The 25,348-nt window shown below is 42.5% G+C and overlaps 1 protein-coding gene across 1 annotated transcript in view; it reads right to left on the bottom strand.

Annotated features, from left to right (window-relative positions):
- The window catches only part of Chst9 (carbohydrate sulfotransferase 9), a 237,264-nt gene that overhangs the window by 5,095 nt on the left and 206,821 nt on the right, over window positions 1-25,348 (bottom strand). The window lies entirely within an intron of this gene.

The following is a 25,348-nucleotide window of genomic DNA, read 5'->3' as shown; positions in this document are numbered from 1 at the left end:
AAATTAATAAATGTGATGATGACTTAATGATGACTTCCAAACAATTTATTGTATGGTATTATAGAAAAGAACATACTGTTCATCTAAAGGTATAGGTTAACTCAGAGAAATAATCAACTGATTCTCATAAGGCCCTGAAAATCTGTGCTCAAACAAATTTGAGGCAAGGGAAACCAGACAGTTGCAGGATGAGCTACGGTAGGTGCGGGGTGCAGAGCTTTGCCCGCATCCCAAATCAGATTGTCCAGAGTCACTCAGAGTTGTTTTGAAGCCTCAGCAGGACTTCTTAGCGCTCTGGGTCCTCAGGCTGTGCTGTGGACACAGTAAAGCAGAGTCTTGTAGGTGAAATTCCCAACTGTAATCAATCACACTCCTGGAGGTCAATAGGCAGTGGTGACGTTTGGCAACCACACAGGTTCAGTCAACAAAGGGAATTCAGAAAATAAAGAATATAGTCTGAAGACTTCCTCTCCTACTGGGGAAGAATGTTCTGTGGTAGACTTGAATGATTTAAAGAAGAGACTGAACTCAAATGTCTGATCAGATGACATATCAGTCTGCGAGGGGGACAGGTACCGTGCCCTCTACTTACCAGGTCCACGCTCACCAAGCAGCTTTCAGGGGACTGAGTCAACATGAGAAAAAGGCTCCCCAAGCACTGAGGGTTACATGTCTGACTCTGATAGATTTTCTCTCCAGCCAAGACAATTGCTCTTATGGAACTGAGGTATAGAAAAAAAGTTCGCGCTCTAAAGTGATGGCGAAAACATCTCTTGAGTCTCTTGTCTGGCTTCTTATCCTCTCCAGAACCCTTACTGTCACTGCTATTTATTCTAAAAAAGCTGTTACCAGGCCCTCACCATTCCATGCAGATCTGATTCTATTCCCATTCTACCTAAAGCTTTCTGGGACTGAGGAATATAAATATTAAATTATAATATACATTAATATAATACCAATATTAAAGTTAATGGCATGCTACATTTGAATCTTGTATAGATGATTTCCCAACTCCATCTCCCTAACAATGCCAACAATAACAGAAATAAAAAAAGGTTGAAATCTTAAGTGTGTTCTTCCTTTGAATTGTCTTTAAAGGAAACCCTACAAAGCCACGTGCTTCCTCCCAAGTTCTTCCCCATTTTTGAAATGGTCCTGTTGCTTTATGCTCTCCCACTCATAGGATCTGAGAGCATTTTAACAATCAGAAAGTAAAGTGACTATTTCACACCGTGTCTACGTCTTTTAAAATGGATATCCTCTTTTTTACATACCGATTAGTCATGTGATTTACTTGGTAGCTGGTGACTTACTGCTTGTGCATCGGGTGTTTTGTCTTTCCAACTAGACCTGCTGCAAATGGCTACCAAATCAGTCTTCACCAAATACTTTCTTTTTCATTCGTCAATGGCTTGGACTGGCTTTGTTAAATACAGTCTGAAGTGCTGATCCATAGGTGGATCTGCAGATTGCCCTGCCACTTCCTCACTGTTATTTACATCTCTCTTGACACTGACCTTTCCTTGTACTTTCTTTCCTCCTTACTCTTGGTATTTCCTCCTCCCTACCCTCTTTCTGGGATGGTCAAGCTCTCCTAGATTAATACAACAATCTTAGCTTCTTCATGAAAACCACTGCAACCTCTAGCAAGGGGCTCCACTGCCTTCAAACTGGCATTAGCAATCAGTTTATACTATTTGACTTTCCTAATGTTCTTTAAACCACAGATTAGCTGTAAACAATAGCTATATTTCCTCATAAATACCTTCAGTGGACAGTGCAACAAAAAAGATGTTACTCCATATAATAACAACTAGTATTCAAATAAGCGAATTAGTAAAAATCCTGGAAGGTTAATTAACTTCACACTGAATTTGACAATTTCATCCTTATTTTTTTGTCCGAGGTCACTAAATGGAGACTCTTTCCTCTGGGAATTGTGCTTCTTTCCTTCCATTAGAGTCATTGGAAGCGTTCCAAACATCAGGTGCGAACTAAATGCCATCCATGAAATGGATAAAAATCTGTGGCCCCTTGAGGAAGCCAAGGTTTAATTAGGTTGAAAATGAATAGCTTAAGAAAATTGCCACAATGAAGGGATGCATCAGATATTTGCTTAGTAGTGAAAATAGCGCTTAATGTATCTGAAAAGGTTAGGGGCAGGGAGCAAACTTTGCAAATAAAGCAATAGCTCTGATGAGAGATGAATCCTGGAAAGCCAACAGATCAGGGGCTGGGGTGTGGAGGAATGTGTATGCTGAAACCTAGAGTCCACCGAGGCCTAGATTCAGGTGAGAGGAGCTAGTAGACAGGACGTGAACTAACAGAAATGGCCCGAGAAGGGCTGAGCTCATGTAAATGTCCTGGGACAGTTTGAACCTAGCAAATGGTCTGCATTTTACAGGTTAGATAGTGGGAACTTTCTTTTTAATTTCCTCGTGTGTGTTCATACCTGTGAGTGCATGTGATTTTCATGGCCCTTTTGTGGGGCTCAGAGGAAATCCTTGGGTGTTGGTCCTCAGGGACCTTCCACTTTTGTTTGAAGCAGTCTCTCAGTGACCCAGAATTTTACCAAGTAGACCAAACTACCTGGCCCACGAACTTCCAGGGGTCCACCTGTCTCTGCCTCCTGTCTTGCCATCTTTAGGATTGCAGGCAGCTGCTGGTACAACCACCTTCTTATGCTGGGAACTGAATCTGGGTCCTATGCGAAGGCATCAAGTGCTGTCAACCATTGAACCATCTCTCTAGCCCTAAGATTCAAGGGGTAGAGGAAGATGATGGTAATATACTTGGAGTCTAATAGAGATAAGTCAGTGAGCTAAGAAGTAAAAAAAAATGGACTTAGTTGGGCAAACCTATGAACAGGGGTAAAAGAACTAAAAGGAACGATTGCTGCTGCCCTGAAGAAAAGTTAACACTTTTATTGTATTTATATGTATTTATATGTATTATTTAAAGCCACAAGTGTGAGTTCCCGTTACCTCCAATTTCCAGATCTCTTGAGTTTGAGATGCCTGTGAGGGAGCTGGAGGAAACCTGGCTATACAGCTGTGAGCTGCTGGGTGTTGGTCAAGCTAGCTGAGTTTGCGGGCCCTGAAGGACTGATAGGGAGCACAAGAGTGCCTAAGTTCCTGCTCTGTGCTATCCCCTCAATGCATAAGTTTTCATGTTCATTTCACAGGTGAAGAGAGAGCATCTTGGGGCTGGGGAGATGCCTAAGTGGTTAGACGTACTTGGTCTTGCCAAGAACCCAGGTTTGGTTCCCAGCGTTCATATGGCAGCTCACAACAATCTGCAAATCTTGTTCAAGGGATCAACTATCTTCTTGTGCTCTCTGTAGGCACCAGACACTCATGTGGTACACAGGTACATATGGAGAAATTCAAACACATACACAAAATAAAAGTAAGTAGACTTCCAAAGAGATAGACAGATGTATTTAAAGAAATAAAGCAAACTTATTAAACACATAGCTTAGTAGATGGGACAATTCACAAGCCTGTTTTTCTCCTCTGGCATAGAGATTTCCTGTTCCTACGGTAAAGACAGTTGGGGAGGATCTAGAACAGTCACTGCAGGAGAACTCCACCTGGAATAGAGCCAAAGGCAGGAGCGTCTTGGGTGTTGGACTGCAAATACGTGGGTTAGCAGGCAAGTAAATGTTTTCTTTTCTGGCTTAATTCTTTCAAGAGACCGAGGACTCTCTTATTGTATTAAACACGTCAGGTAGTATCGTGGTTCAAGTTTATATCAGAGATGCAATAAGAAGTATCTGTGGTGTGAACTCCCATCCCACTCTCAGGGACTGAGATGCAACATCATAAAATGCATAAAATGCAATCTGCAGCATCTATGGACCGAGGACACATTGGGACTTCCAGTATCTTTGGGCAAGGACAGGTGTTCTACAGAAGACAGAGCATGACACCTTGCCTGGGACCATGGATAGGTTCCTTTCCTGGGACATTTCTACCTTGATAACTATGTCCCAAGTGGAGAGTATTAACCGTGTTAATATAAACAGATTACTTGCAGAAAAGTGCCTAGTTAGTACACAGTAAGTGACAGGACTGTGACTACTTTTAGGGATGGTTCATTTGCTTCATTTACTAAGAAATGCTAGTTGTCTTTGTTTATTTTAATGTGTGTGTGTGTGTGGGGTGTGTGTGTGTGTGTGTGTGTGTGTGTGTGTGTGTGCGCGCGCACATATGTGAGTGTACTGGTGTGCACCCAAATGCTTGCAGAGGCTAGAGGAGATGGTTGGATGTTTTTCTCTACTGCTCTCCTCCTTTTTCCTCTGAGACAGGTCTCACTGAAGACAGTATGTGGTTGGTGGCCAGCAAGCTCCAGTAACCCACCCGTCTCTGCCCCAAGAACTGTGGACTTACAAAGTGAGCGGCCATGCCCACTTTTTAATGTGCATACCGGAGATTTGATCTCAGCTCCTCAGATTCCGCAGTAGCTGTTTTTATTCATTGAGCTATCTCTCTAGCTCTGATTTGTTTCTTATAAAACTGACATTTAGCACTTGTGGTAAATAGGTGTCTTTCATGCTCATTACGAACATGCCATTTTGAGAGTGTCCTCGATACTGTACAATTATGTTGAGGGAAGGGCTTGATGGTCAATAAATAAGTTTGGTGGTGAGAATACTGATGGCTACCTCCTCCCTTCCATGTATCACTTAGCATTTAGTTCATTTAATTTAATGATATCTTTTGTGACTTATCTTGATTATAGACATGGGTATGGTCACATTTCTTCATACCAACAAGAAGACTTAAATGCCTATAGTTGGTAACAAAATAATGATAGGACTGGGTGGGATGCAAGGGAGCCAGCCCTTTAGAGGGATGTAGACCAAAGCCTTACTTCTTTATACCACAACTTCACCTCTTTCTTATGTTTTGATTTCAAGGCTTCAGAAGTTGAATATAAAATTACACAAGAAAAGAAACATAAACTAATTTCTAGCAGACAATAGGGGAAATTTAGAAGCATGTGATTAGAGAGTCCTCATAATTCAAAATTATTTTCCTATCTTACCCTAAGCCATCCACTGAGCAAAGGTTTCCTGACTCAGCAAGAGCTAGGGGATGACTCTATGTTGGTTTCACATCTACTAAAATAGACTTGGTCCAGAGGACGGGAGGGAGAGAGGGAGAAGAAAGCCAAAAATTATTACATACATGGCAACCTATGCTATGCCAGAGGAAGAACAAAATGCTAGAAGATCATAAGAGAGGGGCAGCTGAGCAGGCCAGAGAGGTCAGTGTTTAAGGGCATCTGCTGCAGAGCCTGATGACCTGAGTTTGATCCTTGAAAGTCTGGGAGGAGCAAAAGAACTCTTGCAAGTTTTCCTTTGATCTTTACCTGTGTGCCTTGGCAATATGTGTGTACTCACATGTACACGTAACCAAAGAAATAACATGTAAAAATTATAAAACGTTAGGCAGTTAATTTTAGTATGGAGGCAAGATGAGGGATTCTTGGAGAATTCATGTGCCATACGGAATCACTTCTGTTCCTTGTCTTCTGGCTTATTTCTCTCTCAAGTGCTATTTTGCTTAGCTGGTTTGTAGCACGACACAGGAGCTAGCCGATTTAATCATGGTGTCAATCTGAAGGGGAAACCCAGGTATTTACACACTTGATAGATGTAGGACCTGATACTGAGAGTTTAACTAACTTGCTTGAATGAAAACAGAGATTTCTGGAGCTGTGCCTTAACAGGGTTTCCAGTGTGTGGCTTGTTTTCAGCCTACCACGAATCAAGCTATCTCTTCCTTGCTTAATATTCATTCAAGGAACTAGTGTATAGAAAGCATCAGACAGAAGGCTGTTAAAAAAGATAGGAACATCAGATATGGAGATCTCAGAGTCAGGCAGAAGTCATGTGTGTTGTGTTGTTTCTAACCGGGTAACCATGGCTAACCTATTTTGTATTTTAAACCTCAGTTTCCTTGTGTGTACAACACGGCTGGCTGGCATCTAGCTTGTTGGGTAGTTGGATTACAGGAAACAAAGGCAGAGATTGCTTAACATAAAGTCTGTTCTGTGTACATATTGCATGCTTTTATTGATTTAGTCAATGAGTATTTACTTATTGAGCAACTTCAAGGTGACAAGCATTTTCAACGTAAATATTATTTTTTCTCTGCTATTTTCTCCTTCCTTTCCCTTCTCTCTCACATGCATAGCAGGTGAGAAATATATATATCAATGGAGAGAGGAAGGAGAAAAGAGAATGAATGGTAGAAGTCATTGAAGGCATGTATGGGAAGGAAGGATAAGAAGCACTGGGATAGGTCATGGGGAAGAGTCATAAACAGTTTCTGGAGGAGAACGAAGAGACCAGTGAACTTCAGTCCTCTCCAAGCTTCAAAAATTTAAGTGGTTTAAACACAAGTTTGCACTGTTGTTTCCCTAGGAAGGCTCTTCAAGCTGATCCATCAAACTAGTGTATGATGAGCTGTAGAAGCAAGGATGCAAACTGCAATGTTATTTGCTACTATTATTTATTTGGGATTGAATGCCCCCAACCCACCCCTGTCTTGAAGCAGAGTGAGTTTAAAGTATGAGGAGTGGTACTACAACACAATGTGAACACCACTGGTTACTTTATACTGGGAGGAGGACTGCTCTTCGGTTTAACCAGACTCCATGAACGTAAAAGTGACCTTAGCCTAAGTAAGCAGATATGCTTCTCCCAACAGGTTTAAATCACTTTAAGCAGTCCTCATTCTTTTGTCTTTCCAACTATTATAGGAAAAATGATGCATTTCATAAGAGAGGTGATTTTAAGTTTACAGATTATCAGGCTGGGACAGTTGCTCTGTAAAGGCTATTGCCTTTACACACAGACACAGTTCCATGATCTCCTTCCTACCCATGCAGTGCAGCAGATCACCACAGTACAACTTGATAAAGTAAAGGGTATTTCACATATTCGGTCCTCCTTATTTTATCCACTAGGCTATATATACCGAATGCAGTTGGGGACTGTAAATTTAGTCTGTTTGGCCTGAGAGCTTTATTGATAATTTAAATATATAATCCATTTGGAAAATGGCCTCATAGTGATTGGTTTTTAAAAATTGGTGCCGAGTACAGAATGTCTCCCTTCCTAGCATTAAGAATGGATGGCAGCAGTAATGAATGGTAGCCTAGCTTCAGAGTCTTGTTCTAAAGAGTGTCCAGGAAACCGGGAAAGGGAATAACATTTGAAATGTAAATAAAAAATATCCAATAAAAATATGTTAAAAAAAATTAGTGTACCTGCAAGGCAGAATTCTTGTTCTTATTTTCAGGGCACTGGTGTGGAGCAATGAGCCTAGTGCCCTGAGTTCTGATGCCTAAGTGTAAGGTTCTATTTGTGTGTGTGTGTGTGTGTGTGTGTGTGTGTGTGTGTGTGTGAGAGAGAGAGGGGGGGGGGGGGATATAGGAGTGGATTGATTCCTGGGCTGGTAAGAAGGCTCAGACATGATTTGGATCTATAGTGGAAACAAAGGATTGACTCTAGGAAGTTGTATTATGACCTATATATGGGCACAAAGGAACACACACACACACACACACACACACACACACACACACACACACACGTATATATACACACACATACATCAAAATAAATAGATTTAAAAAAGGTTATCACAGGCCAGGCAGATGAGTCCGTCAGATAACACTGAAACTGACTGGGATATATCAGAGGGGTAAAGAGGAACAGAGCAAGGGTCAGCTCACTAGGAGGGAGTTGGGGGAATCCCCATAGGTTGAAGCCTAAAGACGCACAAGAGAAGAAAGCTATTGTAGGGTTGGAGGTACTAGGGTTGAGTTGATCATCCCAGTTTGAAGACTAGTCTGCCTGACCAAGTCTTTCTTCTACCTGTAGCTGGAAGGTTTTAGAACAGAGTTTTCATTTCTGTTTCCCCTAAAGCACAATCTGGGTCAAGGATTGTGGGCAACAAGATTCCAAAGCCTCTGGCAGGAGTGAGCATTTGAAATAGGGAAGGGTGGGCAGAGGGTACAGGGTGAGTCATCACACAAGTTGGCTGAGTGGGAGCAGGGACTTGAATCGTATGAGGAACTCCCCGAGGAAACACACGATATGTGTTCCGAATTCACTCACAACACAGGAAGGACTCTTGGAGGAGAGACCTTGTGACTCCAGTTGCTTGCCGGTCACTCAAAGCAGATGCATTAGGACACAGATAAAGTGCGGGTCCTAGGTGACAGCTGGTCAGAGTGCACGGGAATACTAAGACTGAAAGGACCCTGGAAGACAGCGCCTGAGCAGTTAATGAGTTAGCAAATACAGCGACTTCTAGTTGTTAAAGGTGGGTGGAGCCATGTGACGATTCTTGGATGTCACAGGATCGAGGTGATATTGTTGGTAGAAGCCTCGAATCCCAGACACTCTCTGTTACTCTAAGTAAAGAACTCCAGTTCTAACTCACTGTAGCTATGCTCCCATTGGAAGTGTTTGTCGTGTGTATGTGTCTGTCTGTCTGTCTGTCTGAGATACAGCTGAAGCAAAAACCAACACCTCACACCATGTAGACCATAGTCACATTATGCTGATCTACAAGAGATGTACGTAAAAATGCCTTCCCCGTAGAAGTAAGTCTGGACTTCTTCAAAGTCACCAACTTTGAGCAAGAAGCCCCCTGGGCCACACTGTCAGAGGCTATGCTAAAATATTACTCTTTTGTGCCCTGTGTCCATGTCTTTCTTCTCTGATCTCCTCTTGTCCATCATGCTGTCTTCTCAGTTTTGGGGTAACATGACTTCTGAGGTGGTTGAAATTCAATTAGGGTGAGCACTTGACCTAGGAGAGCTATCCATAGTTTGCTGGGAGCCAACGAAGGGGCTCAGAGGAAGACACTGCCCAGAGACCTGGAGCTACTAAGTAAGTAGACTAATCGTTACCTCTTTCCTGTGGGCTATAGCCTAGACAAGAAGAGTAGGCATGGCCAGTTATGGTAATGGAGAGAGGGGGGGAATTAAGATAATAGTGTGGCCCCACATGTGCTGTGGTCCCCACATCATCTACCATCTAGTGGCACTTCAGCTGTGAGAAGGCAAGGCCAAGTGTGAGGCTGGCAGGCCACTGCAAGGACACATTCCATTGATCTTATTTGGTTAAGTCTCTACTAGCCCCAGATCAGATTCTCCTGTGTCAGCACTTGTGAGTGACACACATGTCCCTCTGGCTGGTGTCATCCCTGCATATGTGACAGCTCAGCTTTCCTCAAGGCAGCCGCCCCAGCCCACAGTGAGAGCAGAGAGCACACACTGTGGTGTGTCACTGTGGGTTGTCTGGACTCTCAGCCAGGAAAATTGCTGTCTCTGGTACTGATACTATGCCGTGAGTATTTCTTTTCAGGATTTCAGTCTGAGGATTCTGTGAGAGAAAATTCAAGTGGCAAAGCAGGATAGAGGGGCAAGAAAGGAGTAGGGGCCAGAGTGCACTGAACTTGAAAGAGTGGTGATCAAATGGGTACTTGTAAGCACCCCCTCACACAGATGCACACACACAGATGCACACACGCATTCCTGCATCCAGATACATTTTATTAGTTTTATTTTAGTGGATTAGTTAATTAATTATATGTTTTAATATTTCTAAGGGCTCCAAGATAGATTATATCCTGGAGACAATTGCACTTGATTCTAGGTGTACATTACGTGGCTATTGGAAGCAGCTATGGCTGTGGCCATGGTCTCTCTTTTTGTGCCTGCTTTCTCTGCAAAAGCAATCCTTGGTTTTTGGCTTCAAGGCAAGAGTCCTCTGTTTTGTTCCCCAGAGCTGATAGAAGACGACTCTCTCCAGGCCTGGGAGTATCTGCCTTCTGCTAATTACAGAGTGTAATTGGCAGAGGCGTGGGGGCCTTGCGATTTCTTGCTGACTTTTTCTGCCCCCCTTTTAGGCAGAGGTCAAGACTCTGAATTACAGCTTCACCTCCACTTACTCCAAGTCTACTTGAGCAATGTTAAATGCCCACGGCCAATAGCTCTGACAGCTGTCAAGGCAGCTGGCCACCAGCAGGGGCTGCCGCTGACATCAATCACAATCATCCCTCATATCAAGACACTGACTCTAAGTCAATGCTAGAGACCCATTTATCATAAAGCAAGAGAAATAATTCTTGAAAGTCCCTGCAGACACTGTGTCTTCACCAGGACCTCTCTCTACACTTGTGCTATTTGCTAGGGGCAAACACATCTTAGTAGCCCATGCTCAGAAGGAATATCATACCATATCCACTCCATCTACTCCTCACATAAGGAAAACAAATTGTTCATGGCAGGGGGAAGGAGGTCTCAGTTTCCACTCAGGAGTTTTCTGAGGACACGCCAGGATGATGGGCCAGTGGTAACTGTTCTGTAGCTAGTACTGTATTGGGATGGAAGTGTAAGGATTTGAGCAACACCCACTATTGGCTCAACTGGCCAGGACAAGGGGAAAACACTTGTGGCTTGCCCATCATGTGTGAACCATATATAGAAACTTCAGGATCCAGTCTATGCTTACTCCTGAACATGCCCACTGGTACTCTATAGTTTTTGGCACCCCTCTTTCTGCTGGGAATCCCTGTTTCATTTAACACGATGTTCCTTAGTGATGACTATCAGAAGAGGATATGGGATAGAGTATGTTTGGCATGGGAGTCGACAGATCTAGGGTGCAGATATGATGTGCCCAGGACTGCACTGACAATAGTGTTTATTCCATACTTCAGCTCTGGCTGATGTTTAGGGTCCTTTGTTCATTGAAATCCATCAGTGGTGACTATGAGAGCTGAGATTGAAATACAGCCTTGTCTGGCTTCTAATAATGAGTTCTCACTATGTAGCAAAGACATTTTCCCCTCAGTGACCCCCCACATCTTCTTTACTATTTGCTGAGCTACCTTGAAGTGTGTCCAAGTCAAGTTCCAGTTAGTATGGTCAAGTCTGTCGCATTGTCCAGCTTTTGGCCATCTCTCTTCTACAATTACTTGTGTTGATGCCCCATAACAGTTTGCAGTGGATTATAGCGTTCCCTCCAGGAAATAAGAGGGAGGTTTAGGAGACTCATAAAACTCATCAAACTCTCTGGAAGTTTCCCCCACAGTCTGACTACAGAAGCAGTAACCAACTCCTGTGGGATAGAAGACTCTGCTGCAGCTGCCTGTCAGGGAACTTCTTCAGCACCGCTGCTGGACTGGGCTTTTTTTGTGACGCGGATGCCCGATTCGCTCACATCCTTTCTGTAACGCCCGTAAACTCATGCTTCATCAAGCTGGGGTTGGAAGCAAGGCTTTCTTTGCTCTATATTGCTTCCTATATCTGGGGTGAACAGGTATTTTTGTGTATCTTCCCAGAAAAGTGATATAATCATTGGATACCAACAAGAAATAAATACTCTCATAATCTCAAATGCATTGGCGTGGCAAGTGGGAAGCTCTTGGTCCTAGAGATCGCCGAAGTTCTCATCATTTGCTCAGCTTTTGCTCTAGCCTCACATCAAAGCCTCTGACTTCATGGGTCTCTGATGCTTCTTCTGCTCCTATGTTACTGTAGAAATATCCAGGTAGGGTGTTGAGAGGGTGAGGTGGTCTTCACTCCATCCATGGGTGGACTTTCTAAAACCATGTAGTTTGTAACTTCACAGTTAAACAGCTACAGATCTGCGGGGAGACCGTGCTCGTGTTTGGTGGTTGTGCAGTTGAACTGCACTTGGCAAGAGGAAGTGATAAACTCTGAGGACTAGAGAACCTGTGTACATGACTTTGTGATCACAGAGACACTAGCTTTATGATGCCGTTTCCATGACAATTGGCATATTGAGGAAAACTTCTATCTTCTGCAAGAGTAGGAGGCCACCTGATGTCCAGGTGAATAATCTAAGTTCCTACTCTTATCACTAAGACTGTCTTCTCAGTGCCCAGCATGAGACTCATTTTTAATCAAGTTTTGTTTCTATCATTGTGAACGGCCAGAGAGATAGGAGGTAGATTTTTTTTTTAATGTTATACATTTTGGTTATTTCTCTGAGAATCTATTGCTTTAATTTTAATTCCAATTGGTTAATTTTGCTGTTAGATGAACATATTTGATTACTCCTGTGTTATCTTTCACCCATATTAGAAACCCCACCCTAGTCCTGCCAATCAGTTTTTCTCAAGTTCCTGACTTTTCATATTTCCTGCTACCCATTTAGTTTAACCAGGGCCATCTGTGTGAGCACTGGATTGGAAGCATCCATTGAGGCCAGGTAGATCATTGGAGGGTACACAACTGAAGACAATCATTTCTCTGCTCCCTGAATTTGTCGGTAGAAAATAGTCCAGTAGTGAGGACTAGGTCTCTCTCTAGTCTTCCTCCATCTGCACCTAACTTTAATGAGTTCTTTCTTTTTCCGACCTAGTGCAGGCATCCACCACAGGCAACCATTTCATGGTTGTTATGCGGTGCCTGTCTTTCCCCATCTTCTGCTCTTACAGAATTTCCAGTTCCGTGTCCACATTACTTCCTTTCCCTAGGCTTCCCCTCTTACTTACTGAAGAGTGCTTGCCTCTGCTCCCCCACTCAGAAGGTGTTTGCCTCCAAGGTCACTGGTTTCGTTCTCTTATCCACTTTATCCAGACACCTATCTCTCCAACACCACCTTCATTTCCAGCTGTCAAATCTGCATTACCTCAGGTCAAGGAGGACAACCTTAGGGAATGCGCAGGTGCATAGACCAATTAGCAGCAACATGGTGTGAGCCAAGGCTGGTTGGGAGACCTACATTCACAGCACCGGAAGCCCAGGAGCTGGCGCAGTGTAAGGGAGGGAGTGCAGAAGAACTTTCCCCACCCCTGCTTCATTGACTGAGTCAGCACTCTCCCCCACATCCTTCTCACTAGAGTATTGATGATTAAATTAGACTGGTTAAATCCACCTTCCATTTTAATGTGTGGAAGTGATGCTTACCTCATGGGCTGTACAAAAAAAAAAAAATTGGAACAAGTGTAAGTGCTTGCTCTGCAGTTTATATTTTTGAAGTAGTTTTAGCCAAAAGTTGTATATATTTTGTCAAAGTAACCTCTGCAGGATATTTGATCACACTGCGAATCCTGAGATTGTGTTATGACTGAGAAAACCTGTTTCTAGTTGTGATAGGGCTCAACCCTAGCACACACCTTTAATCTAAGAGGTTTCTGTTTATTGTAAACAGGATTAAATAGAATTAACCATAGGTCAAAAGTCAAAGCATGCAACCAATTGACAGGAAGGAACATAGGAAAAAAAACGAGAAAGTAAGAGGATGTCAGGAAGACAGAGAGCAAACAGGAAGTAGGAGGGAGACATTCAGTTTGAGGAGTTTTGAGACGATGTGGAGAAGAGCTTCCTTTTGGAATGTCTGTTGGGGAGGAAGCTGAGTGCTTTCTCTACCTCTCTGAGCTGGAAGGTTTTTATCCCAGCATCTGGTTCCCAAGTCTTTATTGATAAAATTGAATGTTTGAGATTTTGTTAAAATAATAATAATAATCATTTTTCCATAGCAATCTTCAATCCGGTTCATATCATACTCTACTAACTCCTGCCTGTATTCAGAGTTCAATCTCTATCCGCCTCTTCCTAAAACTCCTCACCCCACCTACTATCAATATTTTACTTAGCTCTATGTAGACCCTTGTCACAATTGACAGAATTAATTAATCAGTACATTTATTCAAGAAGTATTCACTGAACACCTGAGATTTGCACTGCTTTCTGGTACGAGACTACAGGGGTGAGAAGTCTGAAAATGCCCCTATTCTCTGTGTCTCGGATGTCTATGTGGATGAAGACAGGAAAGGCAATGAGAGGAAATGAATAAGAACCTTTAGGTGGTGCTAAGTGGATGCAGACACTAAATCAGAGCGATGTATTCAAGTGTATCAAAGGTAAGGCCTTGCTGAATAGATGCCCAGGGAGGAGCTATTTTCAGATGCAGTTAAGCTAAAAAGAAACATGAGACATGGCAGCATGACATTTCAGGTATGGCAGGCAGCATGCCTTGTATTGAGTGAATTTGGACAGGGGAGAGGGTAGGAGCAGGCCTATGTGCTTGGAGCTGGGATGGCCCACTGAAACACAACAAAATGAAAAAGGAGGGAGGGACCACTCTCTGCAGGAATACCAGAGTGTGGGCTCTTCATGTGTGTGTGCTCATGTGCTGAACGTATGTTCAATGTTTGTGGCACGCACATGTGCACATGTACATTTGGAGGTCTCAGGCATCCATCATCATCCCCCATCATTCTCCACTTCAGTTAGTGACGCAGTGCCACTCAACTGAACTCAGAGTTTGTGGCTTGGCTACCCTAGCTAGCCCTGCACAATCCTGTGTCAAAGCCTACCAGGTGCTACGGCTCCTGGTGGCTACCATAGCTACTGGGTCACATAGGCTCTGGGGATTTGAACTCCAACCCTCACACGTATTCAGCAGCTCTCCAGGCCAAGATGATGTGTTTACAATAGAGTTATAACATAAGCCACAGGGAATCATAAGATGATTTATATTTTATGACACCCGCCCCAATAGTTGGCCAAGGGTAAAACAGACTTGTGGTTGCAAGAATGGAAAGAGGAGGAAATCAGAGTACCCTAGGGACAGGCTGGCTGCTTGTGACAAGAGGGAACTATAAGACACAGTGTGGAGTAAAGTTCCACACTAACCGTCCCAAGATTCTCCAAGATTCTTTCCAGATTCGAAAACACCCAGTGCTTGCTTCTGTGTTCCACCCTCGGAGCTGGATAATCTTGGTGTTTAAAGCCCCCCAACCTCCAAGATCCATCCTCGACCACTGACCGCTTTTTATCAATTTTCAATGTCTCTAACCTCCTATATTATCTCTACTACCTACATAAGGAAGCGAGTGACATCAGATGACACGAGCTCTGTTATTCTGTGACACTTGTCACAATTTTAGCTCCTTGGAACAGACTGGGTGTTGGCACTTCCTCTCACATCCTTCATAACACAACCCTAAACACAGGGTGTGTGCAGAAATTGCTTATTGATTGATGGAAAGCAGACATTGCTGGTGTTCGTCTCCAGCGTTTCCCTGGTGTGGAGGAGGGTGATTATCTGTCAATATTCATTGCATCATTACAGCAATACACAAGGCGTTAATCATCCCCAAGATAACCAGATGAGGCTTTATTGTAATCTCTTTCTATTTTGCTGGATAATTTCACTTGCTTTGGAAGTTTATGAGGCCATAAGTGGCTCCCATCTGCTGATGAACATATTTGGAGGAGTCATTTAGTCTCAAGTATGGAATACTTGAGGGGAAGTTAAATTGTAACTTTTACATTAAATGTCATATTAGTAACAGAATCAAAATTGGAAGCATGTGTTCAATTTTGGTCTTTCATTTTCAAAGCTCTAGGTCAGGCAAATAATTAATTTCATTTGTTTACAAAGTAGATTATGCCTAATAAAATCTATTTTGTTTATGGTCACATTTTGGTTAATCCATTGCTTTGGAAAATGGGAGAAATCTGATTGGCTAATCATTCAAAATAGTAAATTGCATTATTCTACATCCACAGAACATTGGCCTAATTGAATTATCCAGTAATTCTATGATGAAAATATTCTCTTTTAATAGACTCTGAGCCAGGCACAGCAGTGATGAAATACTAGAGTGTCTTGTTTTTCCCATTTTTGTTTGATGATTGACCACAGAATATAACATTACACCTCTGTGGTTAATAACTTTTTTTTTCCACATTAAGGCTAATAAAGACTAGGTCGCTTTCATTGGCTACTTCCTGGCACTCTGAATTTTCACTATTTGTATATATTTTCTGTCCTCTTCAGACATTTGTTTTCTTTAATAAGTGCTACTTTGCAAACTAAAACTCAAAGGAAATTTGTTTTTCTTTGTGTATAATATAATGACAATTGTGGTTACTTTCTCTCCCCAGTGAAAGGAGAGTTCTCTAACTCTCAGGGGCATCTGTTGTCTCTCTTAAGGGGGTTTTCAGATGGGCTTGTCAATCAATCCCCTGGGCAGGAGACCACTCCCACGAATGCTGAGTCACTTAAAGTCACGCTGATGAGAGGAGGAATAATTATCCCCTTGATGAAATAATAAGCCCACGTTTCTTACCTATCTGCCCTCAGTTTGGTCACCTGCAGAGCTGCTGACTCTCTGCTCTGCTGAGAGCACGGCTTTTCCTTTTCCTTCTTCTTATCTCCCCGCCCTCATCGCACAGCTACTTGTTTGGCGTGTGACTGCTTTCTGACCTCTGTGCTGATCTCAGAGCTTATGGCTTCCTCTCATTCCCTTCTGATCTTCTTCCTCCTGACAGCTCCAGGTAGTCCCACCTTGCCTGCCTCACTCTTTTCCTCAAAATTGAATTCAGTTGGCCTTAAGCCTCCTTCTGAGTTGGTTCTTAATTTCTTTTTATTAATAAGACCAAGAATCCAAAGAGGGGAACCTTGATTCTCTTGGTTACATGAGTGAGTGAACTGAGGTTTGTTGATATGTTCTGATACAGACATTCTAAAGGATACTGCTATCATTTTAGTAAAATATAACAAGCTAAAACATCTCAGTTTCCCTTCATACCTTTAGGAGCAAATGGCAGACAACAGATATATATTTGGAAAGACAGAGGAAGGAAATGAAGGAAGCAGACTGAGAGACCTGTGACCTGAGTCCCACATCTAGTGCACAAGAGTATCACTCGTAATGAGATGCATTTGCACTGGAAAGACAGTAGACACAGCACGTTTAGCACTGAATTTCAATACCCCAACCTTCTCAAACGAGTACCTACATTATAAAATGGCTATATCAACAGTTTCAGAGAGGTTTTTAAAACATCAGACGCTTTTCTGAAAGATGAAAAGCCCAGGACACTGTTGTGTTGAGTGAATGTGAAAGTTTTCTGCTTCGGTTTTGACTACATTCCCAAGTGTCTCTCTGTGAGCTCTGTGGAGAAAAATTGCCATGGGCAACAGATTATCCAAACACCTACCTTTTCTCTTTCTAGTTTTTAATCTCTTTTTAGTTAACACATTTTTTCTTTGAAGAGATTCACATGATTAAACAATCTTAATTATAAAAGTAATTTAATGCACAACAGGAACTACTGGAACAAGCATATGCTCTCCATGATCTTCTTCAAAAAGTCATCATAAACAGTGGCCCAAACTGGTATCAAGGACTGCTTCAGTCTTGGGGCTAAAATTGGGGTTCTAGTGAGTGTTGCAACTGAGCTAGAGAGACAACCACAGAAGCCAAGGTAGAGTAAAGGGGAGGAGAGACTGTTCCAGAATGAAACCTGCCTGGTCTGAGCAGGAGCTGGGTTATTCTCTTCTGATAAACTGAGCAGAGCAACACAGAACAAGCTGAGACTTGACCTGTAGAGATCAATGACGTGACACATTCTAGTGTTGCTACTTACCATGCCTGAGATCTTGGTCAGACTACCTCATCTCATTAACTTTGAATCCTTCCCTCACTGTTCTATTGCTACGAAGTTTAAATGAGGTCTTTCTGCATAAAACCTAGGGTTGTAACTCCACATGTTCATAAGCAATCATAATGCCACCTACCTTATTTTTATTTAATGCTAATTATGACATGACCTAGATAATTGACACCAAGCACGTCCACTGTATGGCCATATGTCACATGCAGTCAAGAAGACTTATGAGTGCAGCCCAACACAAAGTCATAGGCTACTTAAAACATTATGAGATTTTGTTTTATTTTTTATTTACTTGATTGGACAGTTATGGAATGTGAACTTTGTAGATGACAATGCTATGTTCTGGTATCAAAATGTTGGACATGTTTGTCACCTAAGCCCAATTTCAGGCCTAAGTTGTTTCTGTCTGTATGGGTATTAGTGTACTGGTTCTCATGGGATTGTTCTGACAAATTAGTGCAACCCTGAGATCCAGTGACTGCCATAATCACAGGTTGTGGGTATTCATAAGCACCGTGTGCTTACCTGTACATTTGATTGCTAATGATTTTCTTCATGTCATTCCAAACATATATTTTATTCTTAGTATCTTTTCAAACACCTGAGATATGCTAGAGAGATGGCCCAGTCATTTTAAATGTCTGCTGCTCTTCAAGAGGACATGAGTTTAGCTCCCAGCATTCAAGTTGGGTAGCTTACAGTTACCAGTAACTGCAGCTCCAGGGAATCTGGTGGATCTGCACATTCTTGTGTCATGGGTACACATACAGATATGTACACAGCAATAAAAATAAATCTTTAATTAAGAACAACTCATTAGAGCCATTTTCTGAACCTACCTTTCTTGTCTCCACACTATTTCCAGAAGTCCTCACATAATAATTTAATTTTCTTGGCTCTAGAGCTTGAAGGGGCTCGAGACCCCATATGAACAACAATGCCAACCAACCAGATCTTCCAGGGACTAAGCCACTACCCAAAGACTATACATGGACTGACCCTGGGTTCCAACCTCATAGGTAGCAATGAATAGCCTAGTAAGAGCACCAGTGGAAGGGGAAGCCCTTGGTCCTGCAAGACTGAACCCCCAGTGAACGTGATTGTTGGGGGAGGTGGTAATGGGGGAGGGCGGCAATGGGGAGTATGGGGGAGGGAACACACCCATAAAAGAAGGGGAGGGGGGAGGGTTAGGGGGATGTTTGCCCGGAAACCGGGAAAGGGAATAACAATTGAAATGTAAATAAGAAATACCCAAGTTAATAAAGATGAAAAAAAAAACAAAAACAAAAACAAAAAAATATACAACAGCATTTAAACTGAAAAAAAAAAGAAAGCAGCCTTGATATTTATACTTAAGCATGTGCTAGCTCTGTATCTTAGCTGACCTTTAATAAAGACTGTCATTTCTAAATCCCTCTTTGTAACCACATCGTGTGCCACCATCTTTTTATCCAATTCAGTCTTTTTTTCAAAGATTTGTAAAAAAAAAAAAAAAAAAAAAGAAAGTAAGTAAGAAAAGAAGACTCACAAATTGGACAGCTTTAAAAAGTGCAACTTGAATCAGGAATGTAATCTTGAAAGAGAGCTTAAGATGACCTCCCTGCCAGTTCCATTAGGACAAAGAAAATATTTTTAAGTCAAAATAAGCCGTTTAAGTACATGGTCATTTCTGTAAGAATGTTGTAAGTTAGTGAACCTACTTTAAACTTGCAAGGTCTAAAGTTCATGCTCCCATGAAAAGGCAGGAGTAAACAACACTGACATGTTCAGGTTAAGGCAAGAAACCAAGTAACTTAACCCAAGCAAGCTTACTTTTTAACATCCTGTAGGGTACATAGAATACAGATGTAGAGGAGAAATAAAGTCATGGGTGCTCCTAGCCCTGGGTTTCCACCTGCACCTGTGAGGTCATTATTTGAGAGAGCATGTGCAGTGTTGACCTGTTTTCTGGTTTGATTTCTCACCTGGGAAGGGTTCAGGACAACACCTGGTTTCTGCCTCACAGAACCAGTGACACCTACGTGTGAGCTTAGCCTAGTGCAGGGAGGAGACTGCAAATTTAGCAGCAACTGTGGCTACTGAGATTACAGTTCAGTCAGTGGGAGAATTTCTATTAGCAACTGGCTTGGTCGTTAAGATGTGCAAGGTCTGAGAATGGACATAAATGATCTAGGCCTGAGTTCTTCCCTGTGGAGCAATTCTATTCGATCACAAAAATCAAACTGGGATAGAAAGGATCAAGAGTGGAAAGGGCTACAACAAAGGAGCTGACAAATGGGATTGCAGAAAGAAAGAAATTATTTGAGTTAAAGTCAGTTCAGTCATATATACACACAGAGATGAGGGTTAGGGTAGTGTTACTAAGTAGAGTATGTAAAGAAGTAGAACAGGAAATTCTTCTGGGGGGGTGGGAGTATCTTTTCAAAAGGAGAACAAGAGAATTTGGGTTTGGCGTTTATACTCAAAGTTAGGACCTTATCTTGTAGACTAGAGAGAGAACAGTTTTTTTTTTTTTCAGTCCTTACTTTGTAAAAATCACACAAACTGTTTGCAGTGGTCTTGATAGAGTTCTTCTAACCTTTGTCATATCTAGAGCAAGGGTATGAATGAGTTATACACATTGTTTGTCTAAATTCTTACAAGATCCAATCCAGAACTGGGAGACTTAGGGCTCCTCTAACCTTGCAGACTGTCTCCTGGAAGTCTACATGGTGACATAGACATTTGGGGTAAAGACGGGGTGGAAGCTGACTGTAGGCTGAAGAGGCCTAGATGGTCTCTGTGCCTGCCCCAGTCAAGGATGGGAAATGTCTCTGACAAGGATGGGAAACGTGTCTTCAGGGTACCTGGAAGGTTGCGTCTCCCTCACACCTTTCCTGACTCCATATCTCCAGAAGGTTCTAAGTACCACTCCAAATGGTATTCACCACCTTACCCTACTCATTAGGGGAACACCTGGGGGGTTCACGGTCCTCCTATTTGGGGGACATGGAGCAGGTATGGAAAAGCTAAAGCATTCTTCGTTCTCTGTTTCTCTGAGGCACAGGTTGTGTTCTCTCGCCTGGCCCATCCTCAGCTGACTAGAGGCTCAGTTTAGTATCTATGTTTTGCTCATACACTGGATGTTCTTGTTGGTTGTCAAACTTGTTTTATTTGGTGGAATTGAGACAAGGTCCCACTATGTAGCCCAGGTCACCCTTGAAGTAATGGTGACCCTCCTGCCACAGTCTCCCCAGAGTTATCAAAGTTTTAAATAAACATGAGAAAGGAAGGTGCCATGGAAGAAGATGAGGAAGATGAGGTGAAGGAGGAAGTGGAGGAAGAGGACACACGGAAGGAAGTGGAGGAAGAGGACACACGGAAGGAAGTGGAGGAAGAGAGAAGGAGACAGTAGAAGATGATAATGTATACGTGATCTAGAAAGGTGTGGCTTTTCTTGTTCAAAGGAGTGAGAGAGTACACTTCTTTCCTTCTTTTTCTTTTTTCTTTTTTTCTTTTTTTCTGGAGCTGGGGACCGAACCCAGGGCCTTGCGCTTACTAGGCAAGCGCTCTACCACTGAGCTAAATCCCCAACCCCGAGAGTACACTTCTTACTTGTGATGTTTAGAGCCTTGTCAAACACATGGTGGGGCTTAGTGAAGCCCTTGGCTGCTGTGAGTTAGTCCTCTAATCTGTATTCAACACTAGAATCACTGGTCCAGAGTTTGATAGTAGTGTGATTTTTAGATCTCTGTTAATATCCAGGATGAATTGAATACATAAGCAGAGTCAACAATCACTCCCGACAGCAGTAGTGGGGGTGGGGAAAAGTAGGCTGAGAACCAATATTTTTAGCCTTCTATGGGTTGACTTGTATCTTCTGGACAGATATACTGAAATCCCAGTGTCTAGTCCCTGTCAATGTGATCCTACTTAGATACAAGATATTTATAAATATAATCAAGATGAGTTCATTGATGCCAGTTAAAGCCAGTACAGCTGGCAACCTTATAAGATGATGGAGGTAGAGTCATAGGAGGAGAAAAACAGGCAAGAATTGAAGTGATGTTGCAATGAGCCAGGGATTGCCCAAGGTAGCCCAAGAATCCTGCTTATGGGTTTTACAAGAAAGATGCCCTCAATGACACTTGGTTTTGGACTGGTTTTGAACGTATAGCGTCCAGACCTAAAAGACTACATTTGTCTTGTTTTGAAGCCCTCATTGCACTAATCTGTTATGGCAACGCTAGAAGATTCACGAAGAGCCTGGTATACACTTGTGGACGTGGCCTCACTGACTTGGGCAATCAGTGAGGGCAAGCCTGTCTTGATGCTAGCTCCTGAGCTAGGGTTGTTTTCCATAACAGAAATACCTCTTCATAAAGCATGGATCCCCACATGTAGTCCCCTTCCTGGCCACCTCCCCGCAAAGCCCTGAGGTCCCACTGTACTAAGGACTTTGATGACTTGCATTATAAAGAACGTAAACAGCCGGGGTTCATTTACCTGAGGTTGCAGTTGTTGACTCTAAAACAAGGCTGTTTCTAGCATCAAAAGGAAAAGGTTCTCAGGTTCTATTTTCCCTCTCTCTTCATGATGACAATTATTTGGTTTTGAAAATATTTTTGGAAGTATTTTAAGATATTTGCTTTAATCTACCCTGATGAAAATTACTCAGCAGACCCATAGGAAGCTTCGTCTCAACGGGTAACGGTTTCCAGATAGGAGATTACTGCCGCAGTGAGTTGCCAAAGACACAGCTGAAAAATGGGTCATGCATTCATGACATTTGGGACAGGAGCTGCCAAGGCCTTTGCTGTTCGCCTTTGTCCTTTCCCGTAAACAAGCCGCATTAACGAGTTACTTTTCAAAAGCAGTCTGATTTCCCCAGTGAGCAACATGGGAAAGAATTCAGGGTTCCCTCCAGAGGACTCAAAGATTGTTTGTCCTCAGAGCTCAGGTGCGCTAAAGGAGCTGGAGGCTAAAAACACACACTAGATACTGGCCAGGGGGTCCTGAGCACTGCTTCCACTCCAGCCTTGACTTCTCAGGTTGGTCCATAGCTCTGTCTACCCACTGTAGGGACAAGAAAGGACGAGAGGACAGGCTCGATTTTCAATTTCACTTTAATTATGCAACTTATAGTGTCCAGCAGGAAGGATTTAGGGCAAAACTAATGCTCAAGAGTTTTCCATTTTGCATCGTAGTCTGATAAGAAATTGTTTTGACTATCCAAAGTGAGTTTTCAAAACTGGTTCTCCTGGGGCTTGTGGGATGGTGCTTGCCACCTCGGTTGGATCCCTGGAATGTACACTGTAGGAGAGACCTGCCTCTCACAAGGCTCTTGAGAGCACAGCGAGGGACATCCCTCCCAAGCAATGAAAACAGATGCTTCTCAAGTGCCAAATTCCTTTGTTAGCAGAGTGATTTCACAAAGAGGGAGACAGAAGGATTATCAGGAGTTTGAAGGACCCTGGGCCTTAGTGAGTTCCAGGCCAGTTTGGGTTGTACAATAAGATTTTATTTCAGAAAAATGAAACAAAGCAGAGGAAAAGAGGGAAAAAAAAACCCATAAAACAAAAACCAAAGGGGGGTGGCTTAGCTGTTCTTTCAGAAACTGGTTAAAGTTGTCAGACGACTCTTTGAATTGTGTTTCTGAGGATGGGAAGCATGTCCCTTATTGGAAGAACGACGAATAGAAACTCCACTGGGGTATTAGAAATTTAAGCTGTTGGACAAAGATTGCACAACGTGATTCCCTATTCTGAGAAGGACCGTGTAAGAAACACATTAAAGCATTACTCTCTTGCGTTAAAGTTCAAAGACGTTCAGTTGCTTATTGAGACTGGCATCAGATCCATGTTTAAGATCATGAGTAAATATTTGGCATTCAGTTCTGGTGTCTGCACATTCTATTAGCTTAGTCAAATGAACAAAAGAGTAACACAGAGGAAAGGAAAATTCCCCTGTAAGGACATGTCTCAATGCAGCTGGAGATAAGCACATTAAATGAATTAAGCCCATCACGGAAAGGCAACACCATGCTTTCTTTTTACTTGTGGTTCCAAGATTTTACATAGAGACATAAAATTTTATATATATATATATACATATATGTATGTATATATATGTGTGTGTGTATGTATATATATGTATATATATATTTATATATGAGATTTTCACATATATATGAAATGAAAGTAGATGTACACTAGGAAGACAAAGGGACAGATGGAAGGGAGAAGGAGAGAGAGAAAGGAATAGTTTTGAAAGGCAAAATACATGCGCATGGCAGAGACTTCACAATGAAAAGAACCTGATTCACTAGACTTCTTAAAAGATTTTTTTTGACTATTTTTATCCATTTTATCAATGGGGAAAGCAGACCTCTTGATGAGAAAAACACTCTATCTGTGTTAAATACAGAAATATAACAACAATAAACTTTGCAGGTCTTAACTATGGCTGGTTACAGAACCACTGGAGTATGTCAAAGGAATGTAAAGAGGCAGAGCTAAGAAGGTAAATGAACCATGCCAGAGGCCAGCTGACTCCATTGTTACACAACAATTATATTCTCAAACACTGAGCACACTGCTCTTCTCCGGTAACACAACCTTTACAAGTATATTCGAAAGCAAGTGAGGGAAGGAAATGGGAAACCTTTTGGCTACAAAAAGGGAAATTACATTCATGCTTTTGGTCGTCTGAGATCCCTGCCCCCTGGTCTCTCTCTCTCTCTCTCTCCCCCCCCTCCCTCTCCCTCTCCCTCTCTCTTTTCATGTACACACATTTCCTCTCATTGTCACTAAAGCTTCTACACATTTTTGTGCACACAAAGAATGGCATTGTAAGATTCATAGCTATAATAGTGGATGTTTCTGATGGTTGACATTGATGGTCAACTGGGAAAAGAAAATCTAGAACCACTCACCAGGCAAACTTTCTGCTCGTACTAGTGAGGGGTCATCTAGATTAGAGGTACCTCTGGTCACATTTGGAGGATGTTCAGTTATACTGACTGAGGCAGGAAGACCAACTCTGAGGTCTGGTGGCACTTTCCTGCTGCAGCAGCCCAGATATAAGGACCTTTCTGGTGAGTTCATGTAGCCCATGGTTGCCTCTGTTGCCATGTTTCTGACACAGGGACTCAGTTTTTTTGGTCTGCCAATGTGGGCTGAAGAGAATGCTCGGAGAATTCCCAGGAATGCTCCAGGCTGTTAGCAACAGACTGGAACTCAGGAAGCATCCAGTCTCATGGAGTGGATCAGCTGCCATGTAAAGGAAAGCAAAAAGGGGAGGGGCGATAGATGCTTATCTCTGCCTATTGATTTGGTTGTGGGGTATATTAAGCCAGTTGAGTTCTCAGTGTTGGAGGTTTAAGGACTTAAGCGGTACCTGGCACTGACTAGACAAAAGCTGTGTCTTTATATTTGAGTGAACTGACAACAGGAACTACAGTTGGAGCTTAGTTTTGAAGTTGTTAGTGACTTAGATAAAGGAGAGTGTTGCCACAGAAATATAGACATGCAGACACTTCTGTGGTATGTGACTTTGATGGAGTATTTATCTGGGAATGTTGCAGCCACATTTAGATGCTGTATGAAAGCAGAGAGGCAACTATTTGGGAGACCACAGGAGAAGGATGGGAGAGAAGCAATATGATGGGAGGGGTAAACAAAAAGTACAATACACATGCGTGAAGAGGCTACAGTGACCCCATGTGTCCCTGATTGGTTTCCAACCCCATCAGTACCCAAGGCCAGCTTGAACTTAGAGTGTCGTCCCCAAGCCTCAGTCTCTTAGAGCTCTCACAGGCACACCCTACCACATCCCATTTATGTGCTGTTGGAGAGACAATGCAGGGCTTCATGCTCTTTGACAAGCACTCTACCAACAG

Source organism: Rattus rattus, chromosome 15 (genome assembly GCF_011064425.1).
Source record: "Rattus rattus isolate New Zealand chromosome 15, Rrattus_CSIRO_v1, whole genome shotgun sequence".
NCBI classification, from domain to species: domain Eukaryota; kingdom Metazoa; phylum Chordata; class Mammalia; order Rodentia; family Muridae; genus Rattus; species Rattus rattus.
This window is presented reverse-complemented; position numbering and strand designations above follow the sequence as displayed.